At 39.2% G+C, this 17,573-nt stretch overlaps 1 protein-coding gene across 1 annotated transcript in view; it reads right to left on the reverse strand.

Moving 5' to 3' along the window:
* The window catches only part of DGKH (diacylglycerol kinase, eta), a gene marked incomplete at its 3' end in the record, with an annotated part of 57,441 nt that extends 40,138 nt beyond the window's left edge, over window positions 1–17,303 (reverse strand). The window contains exons 1-2 of the mRNA XM_009868221.1: window positions 17,193–17,303; window positions 15,136–15,216 (exon numbers count right to left, since the gene is read on the reverse strand). The remainder of the gene's footprint in view (window positions 1–15,135; window positions 15,217–17,192) is intronic.
* Window positions 17,304–17,573: the final 270 nt, after the last annotated feature.

Raw genomic sequence — 17,573 nt, forward strand, 5'->3', positions numbered from 1 at the left:
GATATTTGCAAGGAATATTTATTTATATTACTCATGACTTTAATACTACTTATCACAGAAGTCCCCTGTGTCTCCCCACCCTGAGCAGTGGCTATAAATAAGCCAGGTACTACACACCCATGCCTTGGCAACCAAATCATGTCACCGAACACTGCTGAGGCATGTAAACATACCAGAAATTCCTATATCCCAACTTCTTATTAAATTCAGAGCATAATAAACTTAATAAATTTCAGAGCATTTCAAGAGTCTAAAACTTAAATTGTATAACAACGAGCACAGGAATGTAGGATCAATTATTACTAGTGCCATAAAAATAAAGTGGAAAGTTATAAGGCACACAATTTCATAAACACAGCATCTGTAACATGATTAAACTACATATTCTCTTTCATTTACATATTTTTAACAGCAAACTTCAAGAAGGTATATGATAATACGAAAAAACCCAACCATGCATTGCATGCAAAAAATATAGACAATGCTTGGGTTTTTTTCTTTAAAAAAAAAAGAAAAAAAATAAAAGAAACTAAGTCGTCTGTTTAGGTTCTCATCTATCTCAGTCTACAAAATAATGGTATTTCATGTAACGTAAGAACTCAGGAAATCAAAGAAATTATTATCAAACAAGAAGTACTTTTTTTTACTATGTAACACATAATTTAGATGTGAAAAGTATTCATAAAGGATGTTGAGGAGACTAGAAGAACAAATGTCTAAAAAGGCATTTGACAAATTCCACACAAAGAGATGCATCATATATTACAAAACACTTGCATTTACACAGAAGGCATGCTTTCTTAGGGACGCTTACAGAAAGTTACTATTAACTAACTTAAGTGGGATGTTTAGAGTGCATTCATTAAAGAAAGTTGAATCTGTATGCAGACATAATCCAAATGAAAATTAATTTAACCATCCTTAAAAACGTTTTCCAGCCATAAAAGTGGATTTCACTAGCAAGCTTATCTCATTGCACGTAGTCACACTCAAAGTCTTGCATCTTTTCTTCTACTGACCAAATTCTATTACATATAGACTTTTTTGAAATTAATGCTTGCTGCCTCAAATATTATTATTTACATAGCACTCTGAATCTGTTAAACTCTTAATAGACAAGAAGAAACTGTATAATCCAATGACAAAGGAAGTGTCACAGAAGCCACTGGAAGACCACTGAGGTAACGTAAGAATAGGAAATCTCTTAAATCTTGGAGGAACTCAGGTGCTAATGGCTGACGAAGCAGGATAAAAATCAAGAAGGATCAAGACAGACAAAAGGCCTTAAAATAAATAAATCAAGTGGATTTAATTTAGAAGATTAAGTTACTTTGAAAATTTTCACCATTGTCAAGTAGCCAGGAAAAAGTCAACGCTGATTTTGGAAGAGAGAGTTATCAAAGCCAGATACTGCAGTATATAGGAAAGTAATGAAATTGAGGTAGCAGGAATAAAAAAATGCTTTTAATGCAGTAGGCATGGGGAAAGAGTATGTATATACCATCCTAAAAGTTGAAGGCGAAGCACACAAGTCCTAAAACATCACAGGGAATAAAGAATGTGTGGATAGGTACTGTTCAGAAAAATAGGGGGTTTTTTGAGTGGGCAATGAAGAAGAACAAGAGGACATTGTTGACACTGCCACCACACAGGTCCTGCCATAAACTGGGATTTCCACATGTGTTGATACTTTGGCTTCGACAAACACACACATGCTCACATATATGTACATACATATCTGGAAATTACTTTGATGAAAATTACACAGTCAAGTTTTGGGCCACTACCGCAACTTTTTCAGACAGCACCTATTAGGAATGAGCTTAACGTCTCAAAAGGAAATAAAATTGCCATTTAATTCAGTGAAAATTTTAAAGCACCCTTCCCTTTCAAACAGGATAGCTTTACTGACAACTTTCTATATGCCTTCAACTCAATGGATTTAGACTTACAAACCGTAAAACCAAATCAAAGAGAGTTCAATTATAGCCTATTGCCTAATTTTGAACATATTTTATCACACCAGCAATATGTAAGAAAATATAGTTCCCAAAGCTTGGTAGCTACATTTCTGGTTTCCATTACTGATTCAAACAAAAATTAGACACTACATTTGCTAATCAAGAAAATAACGGTCTACATCTAAGCAGCAACACAGCAGCTATTGTAAAGCACCCCGCTTCCTGCAACATGATATTTGCATTAAGGCACTTTCTGCTGCTCTAAACTATTATCAGGCATTACACTAATAGCACTTTGTATGGCCAATCTTGAATTGACTTCGTAATGTAGCAACATCATTTAGAATCCAAAAAGGGTGGGGAAATGGTTTTCCTGTTCTTTGAACAGATATTTTAAAAATATATTTCTGGAACTAATGAAGAGAGGGGGATATAAAGAGAGTGAGCACCCCCAGCTCTCCTCTTAGGGACTTCATCTGATATGTGGGGCACGAATGCGATAGATTTAATGCTTTGTAACTTCTCTATGCATCTAGCCCTTGGTGTGTGAGTCCTGGCAAATACCAGGATAACATGTTATGCCTCCCTTGCTTTCTGTCTGTCCTTCCACTTCCTTGCCCTCATGCAGGTGGGTCCATGTGAATGTGATGGATGACTGCACCTCCACCACAGTGGTGGGAGTAGACTGCTGGGGCATTGATGCTTCTTTACCCACCAGAACTTGTCTGTAGAAATCACAATGCTAAAAGTTGGGCAGCTCTCTATAGTACTTTAGTTTCTTGGATTCCAGATATTAAACAAATTATAACAGCACTGTCACTGTCAAAGGTGCAGTTGGTGCTTTATGGTGAAACATCACTATGATTTTTCAAGATGAATCAAGCCAGGCAAAAGTATAAATGACAAAGGAAGCAGAGGATTTAAAAGCAAGGCAAGTAATAAAAGGCTATTATATCTGCCTGAGTACAATACAGAATTTATAATCAGAACAATTAGCTCTGTCTATTCCACTAAAATATTGCTTCCCTCTTTTTGCTGGCCTTCTCTTATTTCAGTGTTGCCAAGCTCACAAGCAATGTAGCAATATGTGGTTTTGGTCCCTACAATAAAAAGCTTTTAAGGGGTTAGTCCCACACTGCATCTCCTGCACTAGTACACCAGGACAAGTGGGCTTAACTAAAAGGCAGGACAAAAGCAGTTACAGGACAGAAACAGATGTAAGGTCTACTCTGACTTCACTCTGCAGTAGAATCCAGGTAAATCAAGTAAGCCAGTTATGATATGTCCAGCCTTGAACTGTAAAACAGATGCAAAAAGTATCCAGTAAAGATCACTTTGTCAGAAATCTACAGTTCCCCCAGCTCAGGTCATTTAGGTGGCCTTGCCTTATACCACATCTAGCAAAAATGAAGGAACATCTCCCACAATACACCCAGGCACACGAAGGAAAAGAAAGCGATTGGGAGTAGTCAGCACAGATTCACAACAGGGAAGTCACGCTTGACCATCCTGATAACCTCTGATGAAATGGCTGGCTTGGTGGATGAAGAGACAAAGATAGATACCATCCACTTTGCCTTCAGTAAGGCTTTCAGCACTAAGATTCTCACAGAGAAGTTGAAGAAGTATGGGCTGGATGAGCAGACAGTGAGGTTGACTAGCCGAATGGCTAGGCCCAGAGGTTGGTGATAAGTGGCACAAAGTCTACCTGGAGACCAATAACTAGCAGTGTACCCTTAAGGCCAGTAATGGGTCCAGTCCTGTTTAACATCTTTGTTGATGATCTCGATGATGGGGCAGAGCCAGGGCATAACCTCAGCCAGTTTGCAGATGACACAAAACGGGGAGGAGTGTCTGATGTGTCAGAGGGTCATGCCACCATCCAGAGGGACCTCAAAAGGGTGCTGATATGGGCTGACACAAATCTCATGAAGTTTAACAAGAAGTCCACAGTCCTGCACCTGGAGAGGAACTGCCCCAGGCATCAGTGCATGCTGGGGGCCACCCAGCTGGAAAGCAGCTTGACAGAAAATGACTTGGGGGTCCTGTTGGACAACAGATTGACTGTAAGCCAGATACACGCCCTGGTAACAAATGCAGCAAATGGTATTCTGGGCTGCATTAGGAGTGTTGCCAACAGGTTGAGGGAGATGATCCTGCCTCTCTACTCAGCACTGGTGAGGTCACATCTGGAGTGCTGTGCCCTGTTCTGGGCTCCTCTGTACAGGGACTGGAGCATCTGACATATGAGGAGAGGCTGAGAGCTGGGACGGTTTAGTCTAGAGATGAGAAGGCTCAGGAGTATCTCATTTATACATGTAAACACCTGAAGGGAGGCTGTAAAGAAGACGGAGATGGGGTCTTGCCAGTGGTGCCCAGCGACAAGCTAAGAGGCAAGGCTCCGTCTACACATCAGGAAACATTTTTTTACTGTCAGGATGACTGAACATTGGCACAGGTTGCTCAGAGAGGTTATGGAGTCTCTCTCCTTGGAGACACTGAAAAACTGTCTGGACATGGTCCTGAGCAGCCTGCTCTGCTGCACTGCTTCAGCAAAGGGGTTGGACCAGATGATCTCCAGAGGTCCCTTCCATCCCCAATCATTCTGTGATTCTGCGAAATAAAGAATCCAGGTAAATCAAGTAATCCAGTTACGATATGTCCAGCCTTGAACTGTAAAACAGATGCAAAAAGTATCCAGTAAAGATCACTTTGTCAGAAATCTACAGTTCCCCAAATTTGACATCATGTACCCAACGTCAACTAACTGCTAAGAGAAAAACACTTTTCCTTCAGAAGTGTAACTTCATAATGAGACAGTTACAAGAAGCAGCGTTGGAAAGTTTCACGAATTTGGACTGAAGAATTAGAAATTCATCTTAAATCAGTATTTAAATATAGCTAAAACAATAAACCATTCTTGTAAATGTAAACCAGAAACTGCTATATATAGTTCAAGGCCTACATGTTTCTTTAAAGTCCTTATATAAAGATTTGTTAAGCACGTTAATTCACGCTGCTGTGCCCTTAGCTCTGGCTTCACCAGCTCATGACACGTCTATCAAATGGGATGGCTTCTGTGCTTAAAGGAGAACATTTAGTTACATATTTAATGGCATTAAGTGTAAAAATATACAAAATATAACTGCAAGTGACTTTTTTTTTCATTTGTAATAACAGATGCCTGTTTAAACATGATCCAGCTGCTTGAAGTCAGAGAACCTTGTTCACTGGAAGCAGGAAATTTATTCAAACATTACACCAAGAGCTTTGGTTATAAAAATATTTTGCATACAGGAACTGCTCCGAGGGATACTTTTCAACTTTTCTCCAGGTATTTTAACCACTTTTAAATCAAGAAGAGAAATAAATGTCAGAGAATAGGTAAGTGCAAAAGTGCAAGAAGAATGAAATCTAGCAATCTTCAGTGCCTGTTCTACAAACACCTCAAATGCTTCATGAGTGCTCTACCATAAGTTCAGGCAAGGAAATAAAAAGGTATTTTTAACACATTTACTTCTATGCAAATCTTCCTATTGTGTTTCATAAATTTAAGAAACTCTTAGAAAACTAAAGGATGAAAAAAAGCTATTTTTGAAAAATTCCTGCTTAAGCTTGAAATCTGTGGCAAACAAGCTCCAGGCCAATATAACTAGGACCAAAATGTACAACGTAGCCCAGAATGGTCACATTTTAAGCACTCCTTTGTTTTCCCCTTCTAAAAAGTGTTCAGCTTTCTTGTAATAGCTCAATCCCAAGCGATATGTCTATGGATTTTAACCTCACATCCGAAATGCTTTATTGTTTTTTCATAATGAAACTTGAAGCTTCAACGTCTCCAGACACTCCAGGGACGGGCAGACAGCACATCAAGTCAGAGATAAGGAGCTTTAAGCTTGAAAGTCACACCCAAAGCTACCCAAAGAGCTCTCAGCTTCATTACGGTTTTTTGTCACCATCAGAGGGCGGAGAAAAACTGAGCAAATGCTAAATGGAGGAAAACAACCTAAGTGCATCACAAGTGCACACTAATTGCTTTTGTCTATTTTTTTTCCCCCTTAGCATATTAATTTGCTATTTCAGTTTTTGTTTTCTTTCTAAGCTGCCACAATATAAGGGGGAAAAAAACAACCTCCAAACCTGAGTGGAAAATTGAACAAAATGGAATACAAAGCATTTCCCCTCTCTTTCTGTGGTTTGGGTATTGCTTGGGCTGGGATCATCAAAAAGCTTTTGTAATTTAGAGGCTAATCAGTGTCTGTATGAAACAGCAGATCATTCATAACTAGGAAAACTGTAAATCTATCCCAAGAGTTAGTGACCTGTGCAAAGTTGAGTCACACTGGTGAGGCCAGCACAGGAATTTGAGCTGTTTCCAGTCATATTCTACCTCTTGGAGATAACAAGAGGCTTCAAGATCTTTATAGGTGTCCCTCCAGGACCTCTGTCAGCCCTGCATCAGCCTGCAAAAAAGGCAGAAGGCATGTCTGGATATGCCATTTCCCCATCCTGAAATGGTGCCACGCACTGACCCATGTGATAATGCCAAGGGCAACATTTAAAATGCAACTTTTCTGAGAGTGGGATTCGACTCACAGAGGAAGGTACTTTAAGAAAAAACATCTGCAAATTTTTCGGAATGCCCACCATCATCGGTATATACTGTCAGCAGTGTTAACACTCAACTGGAATGCAAGGGATATTTCAAAGTATACCCAAACTAAAGAAATTACTGCACATCTACAGGATAAACACAATGTAGAGTATGCTGAGAGGAATCTAAGGACAGCATCATACACAGTACACAGTTTTCCTTCACACAAACAACTTCACAATGCTAACGTAAGCTTGTTATTTATACCTCATTATTATTATCATTATTAATAATAACAATAATTAGTATGCGATTGAGTTAAGATAGACCTATAGCAGAGATACATGCAGACTAAACCGTGTTCACACAAGTCTGAAATTCGGTTTCTATATATTCATCAAGAAACAGAAATATGTTTCCAAACACAAATCCATTCCTTTCGTATCCCTACTGTTTATTAAAAAGACGAGTCAAGGAAGACTGTCTCCCTTCAAGGGAACATCAGCAGAAACTATATGCAGAAGTTTACTCAAAATACATTTCTCACAACAACAAAAAATTGCAGATAGCTATGCTCCACAGTATTCCTACAGAGCAAACCAGAAAGTTTAATCAACTAGGCTAAGAACAAGGCAGTAAAAAAAGTTTGTTCAGCAATAGCTGAAACCAGGGGAAACTACCCTAAATCTGGAACAAGCCAAAGCCTTGAAGGTTGTTGCTGACCCCACGATCCCAGGAGTCTCACAGTACAGGAGCAGCAAGATAGAATCATAGAATCATAGAATTGTCAGGGTTGGAAGGGACCTTAAAGATCATCTAGTTTCAATCCCCCACTAGACCAGGTTGCCCAAAGCCCCATCCAGTCTGGCCTTAAAAACTTCCAGGGATGGGGCAACCTGTGCCAGTGTCTCACCACCCTGATAGTCAAGAACTTCTTCCTAATGTCCAATCTGAACCGATCCATCTCTAGCTTTAATCCATTCCCTCTAGTCCTATTACTACCTGACATCCTAAAAAGTCTCTCACCAGCTTTCTTGTAGCCCCCTTGAGATACTGGAAGGCCACAATAAAGTCTCCTTGGAACCTTCTTTTCTGCAGACTGAACAGCCCCAGCTCTCTCAGTCTGTCTTCATAGGAGAGGTGCTCCAGCCCTCTGATCATCCTCGTGGCCCTTCTCTGGACACGCTCCAGCACGTCCATCTCTTTCTTGTGCTGTGGGCTCCCGAACTGGACGCAGTACTCCAGGTGGGGTCTCACGAGAGTGGAGTAGAGGGGCAGAATCACCTCCCTCGACCTGCTGGCCACGCACCTCTTGATGCAGCCCAGGACACGACTGGCTTTCTGGGCTGCAAGTGCACACTGACGGCTCATGTTGAGCTTCTCGTCCACCAGTACCCCAAGTCCTTTTCTTCAGGGCTGCTCTCAAGCCAGTCACTGCTCAGCCTATATCGATGCTTGGGATTGCCTTCACCCAGACGGAGGGTCTGCACTTGGTCTTGCGAAACTTCATGAGGCTTCATGAGGCTTCATGGGCCTGGGCCCACCTCCAGCCTGTCAAGGTCCCTCTGGATGGCATCCCTACCCTCGAGCATGTCAGCTGTCCCACACAGCTTGGTGTCGTTGGCAAACTTGCTGAGGGTGCACTCAGTGCCACTGTCCATGTCACTGATGATGATGTTAAACAAGACTGGTCCCAGTACTGATCCTTGAGGAACTCCACTTGTCACTGGCTTCCACTTGGACGCGGACCCATTGACAGCCACACTTTGGGTGCGGTTGTCAAGTCAGTTCTTTATCCACTGAATTGTCCATCCATCAATCCCATATTTTATCAGCTTGGGGACCAGGATGTTATGCGGGGCAGTGTGAAAGGCTTTGATTTCACCAAGCTACAAAAAGAAGAAAGGTGATAAAGAGAAGCAGCAGAAAGCTCAGAAAAGGAAAGTGCAACCTTTCGGTGAGTGGCACTCAGAAAAAAACAGACTGAAGTTGAACAGTGTCTGAAAGAGGCTTGAGGCTATGAGTAAAGAAAGCATCTCCTGTTGTTCACTGAGAGCAAACAGCAGTAAATTGGATTTTGTAAACAAGCAAGACAGTATCAGAGAAATACCTCCAGTGGCATCCATAAGCTTTTCTGCACTTAAATAAAGCTCAAGACCTCGAACTTTGGCCGAACCAAGAGTCAGTAACAGGATAGAATTGCTGTTAGATTACTTAAATAGGAAAAAAAACAGTATTAGGATAATTACTCTCAGCTTTGGGACTATCTCTCTCTGTCTCTGATATTTGCAAAGAAAGAAGACTGGAGTGCCCAAACCCAAGATGAAAGGTTTTAATCTCCTTTGGGAAAAGGCTCTTCTCATTTCCTCCTGATGTGGCTTGGGGAAGCTAAAGAGTTCTCACATTCCCTTAAGTTCTCCTAGTTCTGAAGAAAAGTCTCAATAACAACTCTGAAAAAATCTGGGTAGTATGAAAGGAAGCAATATATGTCCAAGTCTAAGAAATTAACACTATCTCTCCAACATACTGCAAAAGTTTGGCAATATATTCTGTTTACCAAGGCCATTGTGAATATTAAAAATTATTTTTCTAATATGAATTAGAAGCAGCTAATCTCAGTGATGAAGCAGAGAACTGACTGATGTCAAAAGTAGCTGGGCTGAAATAAACTGCTAAAAAGCAATATGCTTTCACACCCGGTTGTAATATTCCACTTGAAATTCTGACAAATAGCTAGAACTGAGTTTCCAGTACAACTGGGCAATTTCCCATTAGAAACAGCAGCTGTACAGGCGGATTCACAGATGAAAAGAATTGGTTTATGCTTTAAGCTGGTTCCACATAAATTATATGCCAGTAAATTTTACATCCCCAGCCAAAACATAGGATATGCTACATTCAGAAATATGGATAAGAAATAGGGTAATAAAATGTTCTGGAGGAAAACAATATAAACTGCAAGAAACAATATAAATTTTAACTATAGTTGAAGCACAGTTACTCCAATGCAGCATTTGGCCTCATTAACCTAAAAAAAATGTCAAAATAATAGGTCAAAGGAAAACCAAGACATATAAATATTTAGTTTTTCAAAATCTATCCAAATATAGAGAATATCAAGGAAACCACAGACAACTGGATAATGATTTTTTTGTTTAAAAACATATTAAGCAGAACCTTCTGCTTTCAGGTCAAAGTGAAATGATAAGTCTGACCAAAAAAGTGGAAATCACAGGGAAAAAATCCTTAACTTTTTGTAACAAAATACATTCAGGGACTAACTTCAGTGAAAAGCCATTCATGTTTTGGTTTTTTCTTTATAAAATTTGAAAAAGAAAACTTTAAAATCAAATTTAATCCCTTTAATTTGAACAAAATAAGTACTTTGGTTCAAAAATTAAAATATCAGGCTGACGCACAATAATTTTCAGTTCAGTCATTAAACTGAAAATATATCACTTTTGTGGCCTGATCACGCAACGAGATGAAAAATGAAGGGGTATTAAAAAAGTAAGAAGGAATATTAGGAATTTTTAATATGGGAAAATAATAATATATAATATTCACCTTAATATTCTCTTAAAAAATGTGTGGTGCAATTCTTAAACTGGAGAATAAGTGGAAAGTAGTTATATGGGAACATTTACAGACAGCACAAAATTTCGATTACTTAGCTCCCCCTCCTTGATCACCAAGGCACTTCAGAAAGAGTCAAGTAAGGTATTAAACAGACAGAAGAGTGACTTGCAAAAGTTTTGTTAATAAAAGCAATGAAATATACACCAGAGAAAAACCACAGAAGTAGTATTTATAAATTACAGACAGTTCTAGATTTTCAGAAATATGATCTTAGTATCATTATAGGGGATAAAAAAATTCATAATACGTTACTGTAGCAGAAGAAAGACTAAATGTGGGATCCATAAGCAAAGTAAACATAGTAAACAAGCGTTAAGAAAATAGTCCCAAATATCTGTGATTTTTACTCCTTGGGTGACAAACTGGTCACTTCACTTACAAGATGATGCTGCAGAATAATAGTCAGAGGAACAGCAAGAATAGGTGAGATTATAGAAAAATGTTTACAAAGTTTATTTAATTTGGAAAAGAGTCAAATCAAACAGACATAATAAAAAAATATAAAGAACAGATGGTTTATAGGTTTCTGCTGCCTTTGCCTCATAATACTAGGTGAGAATACTTAAAGCGCAGCACATTAAAGAGTTCTCCAAGGAAGTATTTTTCCACAGTATACATAATTAGACTCTATAGTCTATATGGTCCACAGTATCACTAAAACCAAGAAATCAGCAAAAATTTATTATATTAGACATTTTTGCAAGCATAGCCTGAAACCTAGCACTCAGCATTATTGGCTAGAATGTAGTCTCATTTCCAGCCAATTTCTAATTACTAAGAATTGCAGTAGGTTTCCCAGGACAGCAAATCTGCCTACTGCAGCTTCCTCCCTCTCAAGATGACCACTTTCAGAAGATGCATAGTCAACAAAAAATACTCAATCCAGCACTTGATTCAGAAAGTTGAAAGCAAGTGTCCACATTTCAGGTGCCTTGGATGACAAAGCTCCTATCACAGCTAAGGAAGTTCGTCACTAACCAGTGGAGTCTATACCACACTGAGCAATTACAGGAATCTATGTTAAAAAGCTAATATTCTTATCTTAGATACCTAAATTTAGGGGGTCTATAAACCCATCACCCAGTCCTACCTTGAAGTCAGAGCAAGCTGAATCCCCCTGAGTATCATCAAGTATGTTAATTCTCGTATTCCTGGAGGGCACCCTTCAAAACCACAGTGAAATTATTTCCTCTGTTACTCTCAGATGTAATTAGACAACAGAATCAATCTGCCCAGCATTTTCACTTTTCTGAACATACGTATAGTACGAAATCGAATGTCTATGGCTTTGAGTGATTCTGAGATGCACTAGGAGCTGGCCTAGCTCAAATCAAGTGTCCAGCTATATGAAGTAATGCCTCCAAGATCCTAAAGTTATTAGTTTCAATCACATTTTAACACAAAAATCATAATTGAATTAAATGTTTCCAACACGAGTTTGGATGGATTAAACATAGGTGTTGTCACATGATGTCTGTGCATTTTACAAGAGACTCTAGGATAGACTTATAATAATCCAGGGCTTTTTATGCATCCGTGTGGCTCAACAACTGAAATACAGCATGGTTAACATCTAACAGATTTTTTTCATCAGTGTGCATCACTTCTTCATCATCAAAAGCAAAGCAGAGGTAGAAAACTAAGCCAAAAGCTAACCTGTCAAAATCTCCTTTTAAATCACAATTCATAATTACTTTCATTGCCCTGAGGAATTTCATTAATTGAAAAAGCCTGTTCAAGAATCATTTCAGTATTTAAAAAGCCCGTTCCTTCTACCAGTTAGAACCAAAGCACACCACCAATGTTCCTCATGCCCATGCTTACATGCTGGAGAGCACTCTCCAGCCTCATTCAGTCTCAAGTCATGTTCTGAGAACAATTAAGAGGTTTTTTCTAAATGCACTTGAGATACCAACAAGTCATCTTCCATCCCTGAAAACCAAAACACATAATGAATTAACAGCTCTCAGAGGAATTGGCCAAGGCGCCATCTCCTTGCATGCAATAAGGATGGGAGACTGATTCACCCCAGCCAGGAGTCTCCCCAAAGAGGCAACATGCTGTGCAGCTACACTGCTCTGGGCTGAGACAACGTGAACCACCCTTCAAGGCAGAAGCAAAGCGCCATGGAAAAAATGTTAATCATCATTAACGGAGACTCAGCGCCCAACCACACCACTGAACTGCTGGCATGGGGTGGGCAAAAGTCCCCGTGAGCTCCTGACATGGCTGGTGGAGAGGGTGAAGCGTAGCTTTGACGGGCTGAATTGGCTTCTTGAACCTCTCCTCTCTCTTCCTGCAGTCTTAGGACACTGGTACCTAACAAGCAAGTAGGAAGAATCTGGCCTTGAGGGTCTTATGTAGAGACTCTGGCATCAAGGGACTCTGTTTACAAGGGTGTGTAGCGACAGAACAAGGGGCAATGGCTTTAAACTAGAGCAAGGTAGAGTTAGACTAGATATCAGGAAGATGTTCTTTACAAGGAGGGTGGTGAAACACCAGCACAGGTCACCCAGAGAGGTGGTGGAGGCCCCATTCCTGGACACATTCAAGGATGGGGCTCTGAGCAACCTGATCTAGTGAAAGATGTCCTGCTCACTGCAGGGAGGTTGGACCAGATGGCCTTTAAAGGTCTTTTCCAGCCCAAAGCATTCTATGGTTCTATGATTTTATGATACCTTTTCCTCTCTTTAAATAGCCTCTAGATGAGGATGCTCAGAACTACAACGTGCCTAAACCTATCGCCTATGCCTGGTGCAAGCTTGTGCGCTAGGAACTACTTGCTAGAAATGATCTGGTTGTTCATTGAAAAGTAGTATCATGAGCAATAAAGAAAAAACTGAAATAGATGAGCTGGTTTAAGTTTAGCAGCTTCTTATTTTAATTAGCAGATATTTATTTACCTCAGCTCTACCCTCAACTTCAATTTGTTTGTAGTAAGAAAGGCAAAGTAATCCTGGTGAATAAACACTGATATTTAGTTACATAAAATATTCTGCAAGCATGCGCATTACAAATAAACTCAACCTTCAATCTGTGTGTAATGACTAATTTTAGGACTTGAATTTTATCCAAAAAAAAAAAAAAAGCATGGAAAATCTTGACACGTACACCTCTGTCTGCAAACAGACTAACTAGAGAGGGTAAGAGAAAGCAAATTAGTAGCTGCTACAAGCTGAGCATGGGAGACTGAGAGGAGTCAGGGGATTTAAGTGAAATGATAAAAGGATTTGTAAAAACAAAACTTAGTTTAAGGTGAATTTTTAAAAGTGTGTTTTCCGGGAAAAATGGCCATTTGGTGTATATTCCTTCTACATAAGTTTTTGTTAAAAATATTCTCTACCAGAACAAAGAAGCAAGAGGAGTACATTAACTAGAGAAAGCTAAAGATTTAATTTTTGCTTTTTTAACAAAGAGAATGCTATCAGAGCATATAGAACATAAAGGGGAAAAAAAAGTCATTTTAAGAAAGGCTGGATTGCCTTTTTAAGACGGAAGGAAAAAAAAAGCAAAAAGAAACGTTTCTTTTTATTTGTAAGGAGTATCATGGGAAAGCTAACCACCCACTCCACCCCTCCCGGCTTCAAACCAGTACAGGCAAAGCCAGAGATCTCTTACTTCACTGAGCTGTGTTGCTGGGAGACTGGGTTAGGCAAACACAAAGAAAGGGGCCAGAAGATTAAGTGAGATGACGACTATTACCATATTTCACAGCCAAATCAGATGACACTTCAGTCCAGGAGAGCTATAAATCCAAACAATTTTTCAAAATTAATTTGAAGACTCCTTAGAGAAAATGTTGATGTCCTGATTCACCCAGGACATGAAAACAAGTTTCTATGCAGCACAAAGAACCTTTCAAAAGGCAAGAGCTGGTACCTCACACAGCCACCCCCTCTCTGAGACCTTCTGCCAATGTAGTCTTTTTAGCTTTATTCTTAGTCTATAAAGAAACTTAGACTGAGATAACATGCTGGACTGTCCAGGCAAACACGAAGAAGTCTTTGAAGTACTCTTCTTCAGTAGCTGCCCGGGAGGTACCACCACAAGGAAGACCTGATGAAGCCTTCAGGTGTCTTGCACCAGACTGCCTCGGAGAAAAACAACCAACACTGGTAACATGGACAACCTGTGAAATTAAAATCCTCGAGAAAATGGAAAATCAACATTTTAATAGAGAATAACGGGATTTGCGGGTTAAGAAAAATGATGCCACTGCAGCCAGTGGGAGAACTCAAGACCTTCAGAAGGGCAACTTAACCCACAATCTTCCTCATAGCTAGTTCTTGTTCTAAAAATTTACTTTTCCAGACATTAAGAATCAGTCAGACATGACCACTTAGTTCCAACAAAGCAGATGAACAACAGAGGGCAAGACCTTTGTGTAAAACACACTTGTGAACTTAGAGAAACCAGGATTTATGAATAGTTTGTTTCACATACCAGTATCAGAATCAAGGTAGGACTGTGAAGACAGCTTTTCCACGTGACTTGGAAATATACAGGGATACAATCAGCAGTGAAAAAAATAAAATACACTTTCATATGACAGAAAACATAAAACTGTTATCGCAAGAAATTAAAACTATAACTCAACTATATTTGAATCAGCTCAGCATGTCACCTCAAACCACAGCATAAATCCAAGCTGTACTAGTAAGCACTAGCAAAGTACTAATAATTGAATCTTGCTGAATTTTTAATGCCTTGTATCATATTTTGAAGCAACTGTTATCTACCATTCTAATTTCTGCTAAAAAAAATCACAGAAACAAGATTATCAATAGCTGATGTGATATTGTTCTGATACGTTATACCATTTCCAAATAAAGTATATTTTATTTCCAAATAGAGGAATAAAAGAACCGATTCAGAGAATCCTTCATTTTCTTAGCAAGTCTATACACAGCTTTTAAGAGCAGTATTATAATGGGTCCATACCGTGAAGCTGTTGTTGACATTTTTTGTGCTCGATTCAGCTACACTGGCATCTGACAGGTCAACTTCGTCAAATATTAAAGACTGTGAATGGAAAAGAACATGATAACATTAAATACAGTCTGAGTCCACTTTCAGGTATGCTTACAGTCTGTTTTTCATTTCCTTGTGTCCACTGCAATTGGAAAATAAAAATAGAAAACAGAAAGTGATGAAAATTTGGAAAATACTGTTGATGTGATAAAATTTCCTATCTAACCCCTGAATGCAGTCCTATTTGCTAAGAGGTACACGAGAGCATAAAAAGTTGGCTCCAAAAATATATATTGCTTTTAAATCTCTTTTAAAGGTGTGGATTTTGTGCTTTTTTAAAAAAATAAATGCTGCTTTGGAGCGTCTCCTGTGTAGCATAAATGTGGTGTCAGCAGAAAGAGATTCACACTTAAGTAAAATACAAACCAATTAATCAGTTTTGGGATGTAACTCTAAATTCATTAAGGGGAATCTATGATATGGTGTCCACATGAGAAAAAGGAGATCAAGGGCCTTTGTTTGATGTTCCAGCAACAGAAATATATGCCTTTGTTAAACACCTCAGCTTCTAGCAAACAATTAATCAGGTTCTGTTAGACTCATTATGGGGTTTGAAGCACAGAAGAGAAGACCAATAAATATGCCTCCCCCTTTTTTTAGCCATACTGTGTTCTTCCTCTTCCATGCCATGGGAAGGAGAATCAATGTCTGGATTCAACATTAGAGAGTACAACTGCATACTCAATAAACTTCCTTTTCACATCTTTTTGGCACAGATGATGTTGCCACTCTCAGAGCTCTTACCTGCCATGTTTATTAAGTCTTTATATAAACTGCTCATTTACATAACTACTTCAGAGCTGGGCTCCCTGAAAAGACAGCATTTTCCTTGATGGCCACACAACCACGCATCATGCAGTTGTAGTCACGTAGTCCTAGAAAGAGAGGTCTCCACGCCTTAGAAATAATTTTATTTAGAAGACCAGACCACAGAAAACCTGTAGCACCTCACCTACTCCCATGAGTTGCTGTAACCCCGCAGGGTACAGGGAAGCAATGCCCACCGCTGTGGAACAGCACGATCTGAGCCAGCCCAACAAGCCAAAACACCCTTGGTCTCGGCACTGAGGGGGAGGGAGGAAATGCCTTTTTGGAAAGAAGATGAGTATTCCCTTCTGCCCACCCCCAATTTTCCCAGTAAAAATTTCAGTTGACAGGAAACGGTTCTTTCCCTTATGTATCAGTTTCGGCAGAAAATCATCCTATCCTGATTTCATGTAACCACTTCCACTTCTTTAAGGGCAATATAGACATCATAGAATCCAATCATTCAGGTTGTAAAAGACCCTTGGGATCATCGAGTCCAACCATTAACCCTACTCTACAAAGCTCACCCCTACACCATATCCCCCAACACCACATTTAAACGCACCCAGAGATGGTGACTCAACCACCTCCCTGGGCAGCCTATTCCAGTGCCTGACTACTCTTCCTGTGACATCTTCCTAATGTCCAGTCTAAACCTACTCTGTTGCAGTTTGAAGCCATTCCCTCTTGTTCTATCGCTGATTACCTGTGAGAAGAGACCAGCACCAACCTCTCTACAACGCCCTTCCAGGTAGTTGTAGAGAGTGATGAGGTCTGCCCTTAGACTCCATTTCTTCACACTAAACAGGCTCGCATCAGACTAGAAGAGTCTGAATGAAATTCAGTTTGCAGGGTAGCTTTTTTTTTTAAAAAAAGTTAGATTTGACTGCCTGAGAGCCACTCTCCTGAAAAAAACCCACAACTCCTTAAGATGAATTTATTTGTCTGAACAGCCAAAAAGGTTAAAATAACAGTGATAAACTTCATTAAAGAATTCACAAGAAAACACCAGCTTTTCTTAAAGTTAATTTAACACACTATATGATATATAAAGCAGGTTTTTAATAAAACAATCACTAAAAATAACAAATACTACTATCCTTACTTACAAACCTACACAAAATTGAAGTTATGAATAGATACTAATAGCACAGAATTACCTTTGAATCCTTAGCGTAGTAAAGGGTACGACCTCGAAGTTTGAAATAACGCTTTTTCCACCTCTGAAAAGAACTGGTTTGCTTCAGTAGTAATCCTTCTTTTATACTTGTCTGAAAAATATTAAAATATGGAAGACAAGGTAAATACGCATCTAAATATCTACACATATAGATGAAAGTTTCTTATAATCTACACTGCACCTCACATAACTGTGAATTTAATTTTGTATCTATTCACATTAAATTGAGACTAATTCTCTAGACAACCAGACTTTGCAATGGTATTTTTCAAACGATGGCAACATTGACAAAATGCTAATTTTAAAGGTAAAGTGAAAAGGCAGTCAAAAGGCATATAATTATCGTGAAGATGAACACAAA

The sequence above is a fragment of the Apaloderma vittatum genome, unplaced genomic scaffold (assembly GCF_000703405.1).
Source record: "Apaloderma vittatum isolate BGI_N311 unplaced genomic scaffold, ASM70340v1 scaffold4594, whole genome shotgun sequence".
NCBI classification, from domain to species: Eukaryota; Metazoa; Chordata; class Aves; order Trogoniformes; family Trogonidae; genus Apaloderma; species Apaloderma vittatum.